The 6,618-nt window shown below is 35.9% G+C and overlaps 1 protein-coding gene across 3 annotated transcripts in view; it reads right to left on the bottom strand.

Moving 5' to 3' along the window:
- RALGPS2 (Ral GEF with PH domain and SH3 binding motif 2) overlaps positions 1-6,618 on the bottom strand; it is a 308,189-nt gene that overhangs the window by 63,806 nt on the left and 237,765 nt on the right. The window lies entirely within an intron of this gene.

Below are 6,618 nucleotides of genomic sequence, written 5' to 3'. Positions count from 1 at the left end.
CCTTCCTCCCTCCCCTTAAAAAGCTACTTAAAAAATATGTTTAGTTTTTATTTTTATCAGTGAGGCTAAGTTACTACATTTTAATTCCATTGATAATAAAAGGAAAGATTCAAGAATGAACTCAAAATTTTAATCGATTCCTAAAATATAATTTTATAAAGCTTTCTTTGAACTATAAAGTTATAATGCCTATCTTCATAGCAAGTCAATTTAACCTCCCTTGTCTCAGTTTCTTTACTTGTAAAGTATGAAAAATAATACCACTTACCTTATAAAACTGTTAAGAATTAGCTAATTTATGTAAAGTACAAGGTGTGCATTTAGGATTAAAGTGCTGAATGAATGTTAGTTATTAAGATTTTTATTATTATTCTCCTTTAAGGTTTGCTCAAAAAATTGCAAAACAAATTATTGAAATATCAACAACTGGAAACACCACTGGCAAAGCTGTTGGAACTGCTGGAAATCTGATTCTGTTTATGATTACAATGCAGATCGGTGTAGCTACAATTTTTTCTTTTTTTAAAGATACAGGTTTTTAAAGAAAAACTATGAACATGGGAAAGAAATTAATGCAACCCTATCCTCAGCCCTTTTATATAACAAGCCTTTGAGTACTCTAAAGTAAACTTCAGGGAAAAAAAATACCATTAAGGAATGCTGAAGGAATTTTAAATATATAAAAAAGAATGAGGATAAAAAAGGATATAAATGAGGTAATGGAAAATGGGGATGCAGTTCTGGCTAAAGAAAAAGCTAGGGCTAGCTGCCATTTGGTCAGAATGCATTCTTGGAATCAAAAGAAAATGACTGAACATGCTTTACTGCTGTTCTAGAATACAGTATATAACCTAATGAGAGAAAGGTAAAGTAATCTATGGTATATATTCTACAAATCAAACCAAAGAAAGGAAACTGGAATAAAACTCTTAGAATATTAAAATCTAATGACATTTTTTGACCACTAGACATTTTTGAGGCCACTGTCAGAGCCTTTTATATATTTAACCATGTAAAATTTCACTGAAGGGTTAAAAAAAAATCCCAATTTCCTGGAAGCTTTGGAATGTGCTGAAATTATGTGAATATAAAGGTGAATAAAAAGCTTTTCTTTTTGAAACTATTTGTACACAGATTGGTAGAAATTTCTAAAACTAAAGAACTGTATTCTACTGAGAGATCAAGACAGGTAAAACTACTGAAAAATAAGAGGATCAGATAAAATCTGAAGATCCTTGTAAGTTTAGGCACAATTTAAAAATTTCATTAGCTGTGATGAGGACACGACTAACAAGGCCTGCAATTGCAATGATATATACCTCTTCCGTGACAAAGGAAACAAGAGTATTTACAAGGTAATGATATCCACTTGAGCCTCTGGTATTAAGGAGATGTAAAATTCCATAAAGCCAGGGGCAAAATCCACTTTGTTTCCTGTCCCTGCCAGGCCCTGCCTTCTAGCTCCAACTTGGGACCAGAGTGCAAGGTGGGATTGCAGGATGCTCACGTTACACCTATGTGCTTCCCTGGGCCAAGAGGACACTAGCCCTCTGGGCTTAAAGAGGAAGGGGACCAGTGTATGCAGCTTGCCAGGGACCCCACCCCCCTCACTTGGGGGCCTGTGCATTGGGTGTGGGGATTCTTCCTGTGGGGCCAAAGCCCTGAGCTAGGTCAGTAGCCTCCACCTGCTTGCTCTCACCCGCCCACGTGCCCGCGCCTAGATGCAGACTGCTTTGAACTACAGCTGTTCGACTTGGTTTTGTTTGCGCCGACGTAAAAAAAGTGCTAACAAGGAAAGCAATGGGAGAACCCTGGGGAGGACCAGGCTCCTGAGCTTCCTGCGCCTCCAGGATGGGCTCCGCGCTCCAACTGGAGGCCCCCGCTGCCTGAGCCTTCTCTCGGGACCTTGCCTGTGGGGGTGCTGGGCCGCGGCTGCACCTATGTGTACACCCAGCATCGCGCCGCCTGTGTCTGAGGTCTTGTATGTCAAAATAAGGCCGCTACAAACTCAAAAAACAAAACAAAACCAAAAAAACCCCAAGCATACTGCTAAGCAAATGCTGGTTAGCCAGCTGATGCACCACAAGAATGGGGATGGGTAGGAAGATGATGTATACAAAATGCCACACAATAACTTTATTGTATTTAAAAGGAATAAAATGACTGAAGCATTGGGAAGAGCCAGAAAGATATCATTTAATTAATTAATCCAACCAACAAATACTACTAAGTATCTACTTTTGTTGAAGCTAAGGATAAAGCCTTGAACCAAGAAGAATAATGGCTCACACACTACTGAGGAGGAGGCAGATTAATGAAAACATCATAATGAAAATAAAATGGTGCTTTTCAGAATGATGGATCACTATATAACAGAAGATTATAAGGCCAGCTTTTCTTTTCTCCAAAAAAAACCCACCTATTTTGAAAATCTAACATATCAAACTGAAAAAAGTCAAGTATGGGGGGGCTCTCTCTACCAGAGTGAGGAATCATACCTAGATTCATCTAAACATGTACTCACATCCTACAGAAGGGCAGGGGACTTTACAAAAACTTCTCTTCTTCTACTTAATAGAAAGCAATATACAGAACTACAAGTTATTTATATCCATAGTTTTAAAAATACGCTTTCTTTCCAGAAAACACCAAAGCTGGTTGACCTCCTGCATCTTCCCAAAATTACATGAATAAAATAGAAATGAGGCTAGAAAATGCACATAAATGAAAATATTTGTTTTATATAACTAAATCATTTTTGCACAATATTCTGTTTTTCTCTCTCTTCAGCAAGGCAAAGCTACCCATGCCAAATTCTTCAATAAGCCCCATAAGATTTTCCTCCAGTGACAAGAACAAATGAGTGCTGTTAATGATTTTCAGATTTAAAGCAGTAATTCTCATATAAAACAATTTTTTCCTTGAGACTTGCCAAACTACTCCTCTCCAGAAAAATTGTATCCTTATTCTAAAAATTTTTCACTATATTGTCCAGGCTGACTAATTTTTACCTTGAATGGAAACCAACGGAAGAGACAATTTTTCAAGGGATTATGAGGTAAAAGCCAAGAAAATATTTTCTGTTGCTTACAATTTAACCCAAATGTACAGATATATTTGGCAGTATCAAAATAAGAGGTTTTCAGCATATAAACCCCCCACCTCCTTTTTTTTAAGCTTCACAAGGACTGGTTAGTTTTGATCATAATTTTTAAGGGCAAGAACACCACTAGTTTGGACCATACCTCTTATGGTAAGAAAAAGATGACTAGTCTTCACCTTTCCTCTATGCACTAGAGATTCTATTGACAATATTCTTTCCATAAGAACATTTGCCAAAATAACTGTATGAAGGGTAGTATTATGCAAATTATGTATACTTGAAAGAGGGACAGCTAAATAGAAGCCACTAGTTTGCATAATGATTATCACCTTTCTAATGTGTTCAGGGCAAGTTCTGTTCAAGACAAGGCCTAATTTCCTCTGAGTAGGAAAGAGTTCCGCAAACAAGACAATTTAAAAACTATGATCCCAATTCGTTTTAAATTAGAATAAAATATGAAAAAGTAAATACTAACTGGATACAAACTGAAATCTTCATTCTTCAAAACATTCAGTATTAAAGATAGGGAATGAAAAAACAAACCAGTCATCTATGATGTAAATAAAAATCAAGTAGTCAAAAAATTGTGTAAGTTGAAAATATTTCACATTTTCTTAGAAAAAGCCTGGATGTTTTGATAAAATACACTTAATCCCAAGGTTTGCTATAAAATAAAACTGTCATTACATTAAAAGGACAATCTTCATGCTGAAAACAAACAGAACTGAGACACAATAACTTATCTGACAACTGTTTGGTTTTCCTTTCCTAAGTCTACCAAACGTGTTTGATAAATGTTCCACAATCACCTCACAGTCTCAGATGCTTCTTCACAAGCTAGTACAGGGATGAATAATTACATAAAGACTACGAATATACAAAATTATGTAGATCCTTAAGTCTATATTCTATATTTTAACAAGTTCTTTGCCATTATTCCCCTTTGGTTTCTAATTCTTGGATAACCCTCAGAAACATGAATCTCATTTCACTAGAGAATACAAGAAGAAGAGGAGGAGAAATTCTAGTAAAAACCCCAGATTTCATATGCGGTGGGGTAATGTTGGTCAATGCTACACTGTTATCACTAGTAGACTAAGCTAGGAGATAAGATGGGGTCAGGTTTGAAGGAAGGAGAAAAATTTATTTCTGAAGATGCTGAATCTCACTGAGTCAGTATTTTATACCTAAAATATTACCAGAACCCAGGAATTACACAGACAGCTTGTTATACACGTCTAGTCTAGATCTGGGAGTCATTGGGTGATAATATGAAAAAAACTTGAATGAGACCACTCCAAATAAGTGTACAGAGTAAGAAAGAAGTAGACTGAGACCTTTAGAAGAATGGATTTAAGAAAAGCACAGAGAAAGGGGAGCCTTTAAAACAAAGGCCAGAAATGTAGAGGGTTAACCAAAAGAGATTGGTACTATTAGTGGAGAATTTCAAAAAAGCAGAAATAACCAGCATCAACCTCACAAAATTAAGATGAAGCTTGAGAAATACCATTAAATGTTCCTACTTGAAAGTCAGTGGTGACCTTAGTGGAAAGGTTTCTATGTGTGAAGAGGGAGGTAAAAGAAAATAGCAAGAAAAAAAACGGGGGGTGGGGCAAAAGGGTTACTTTTTCATTAGCTTAAGTATAAAGGGAGGAAAAATTACATGGTAATAATGAGAAGGATGATTCTGGCTCAAGAGAACATATAAAACAAAAGGGAACTAAAAACAGAAGGGGTCAACAGACACCAAATTAAAGATAGAAGAAAGATAGTTGGGTCTAGTATTGTTTCCAAATTAACTTCTGTCCCTCAGTATTTGCCTCATTTGCTTTAACCCACAGGAATTATGGTTGTTTCAGGTACTTGGGCTGGGAGAAAACAGGTTTAATTCTCTAACAGAAAACCTTTCCAGGTTCCACTAAACTCCAACTATGCTAGTGGTTTCCTCCCTGTCTCTCTCCCTGCATACATGCACAAGAGTTTGCCTATGTGCATGCTCACACAGACAACTTCAAATCCTGTCTTGAAGTCTCCTCTGTAGAAAAATATAATACAAAGACCCCTGAACCACATATCACAGCACAAGGATTTATATTCTCATTTTCAATAAAAAATGTTAATTTCCTTTTCTAAAAAAGATGCAAATTATGGATTGTGAGAAAAACATTTCAATGAAAAAAAAATACAATCCTAGAAACAGTACATTTTAGAATGAGAGTTTAACAGGTAAAACTAGAAAAATGCTAGACTAAGACTTCAGACTGTGCATCTGTCAGTTAATTAGCTATTAGGACTATGAGCCAGGTCTTCTACCTTTCTGGACCTTGGTTTTTTCAGCTGTAAAATAATGAATCAAAAGAGACCATAGTGGTCCAATCCAGCCTTAAGAACATGATTCTGGTCCTATGTGTGCTATTTCTAGGGAAACAGAACAAGCTTCAAAGGAGATGATTCAATGACTTGAAAAGTTATTATGGTAGAGCCATATTATAATATCTGAGGGATGCAATTTTCAGTCTAATTTTCTTTTTGCAATAAAAAATTTAGGTTCTTATGGAGCATGAAGATACTGCTTTTTTAGAACTCCTCTATTTCTCCTCTCCCCTAAACTACATTTTCAAGAATGGACATAACCAAGGCTTTGGTAAAAAGCAGAGCACATGCAGACAATGTCTCTCTAGTATCCATCTTAGAGCCTTTCTCACAGTCATGGTTACTATTACGGCCTTGAACTGTTTGTCAAGGTGACAGGACACAATATTCTGGAATGCAGCAGCCATTATCTATACTGGGCTTAGGGGTATTTTGCCTTCAACACTGGAGGCACAATATTCCCTATTCCCCCCGGAGTCCTACAATGTCCTACCATGTTCTAGTGAGTTCACCTCTTCTCTGACAAACTAAGGCTGATTCTCTACAGCAGCTGAACGACTGCATCAACTGCCTTCTTCCCTACTTTGTCTTTTAGTCATTGGTATTGGAAGACTCCAAAGATGACACATGGTGTCTCTTAAACAAACAACAGGTTTTTCAATGACTTTCAAGAATAGCATTGTAAAATACATTATAAGTGGTTACAGGAAAGACAGAGTGGAGCAGGGGAGAAAAGGGATAACAGAAAAAAACTTCATCATTTCATTACTTTCTACACAGGATCAAACTAACTTACATTAATGTATCTAAGTATATATCATATAGTGTACTTTCTGAATTAATATTTTCATACATCTTTTAAATGGGACAGTTTGAGAGTTTTCATTCAAACACCTAATAATGCATTATTCACATTTTAAAAAATATAATCTTATAATGTTATTGGTTAAATATTTCTTGTAATTTAATGAACACTGTAAAATACACAGTAAAGAGATAAATTCTTAGTCAAATGATGTGTAAGATACAGATCTGTCTCAGCACTAAGCTAAATTTGCACAACTAAACAACCTATTTCTTCAAGGATCTAGTTAGAAACACAAGACACACACCAAGTTAACACACAATTGTTTCTTTAGGTT

This window comes from Manis pentadactyla, chromosome 9, assembly GCF_030020395.1.
Source record: "Manis pentadactyla isolate mManPen7 chromosome 9, mManPen7.hap1, whole genome shotgun sequence".
In the NCBI taxonomy this organism is placed as follows: Eukaryota; Metazoa; Chordata; class Mammalia; order Pholidota; family Manidae; genus Manis; species Manis pentadactyla.
This window is presented reverse-complemented; position numbering and strand designations above follow the sequence as displayed.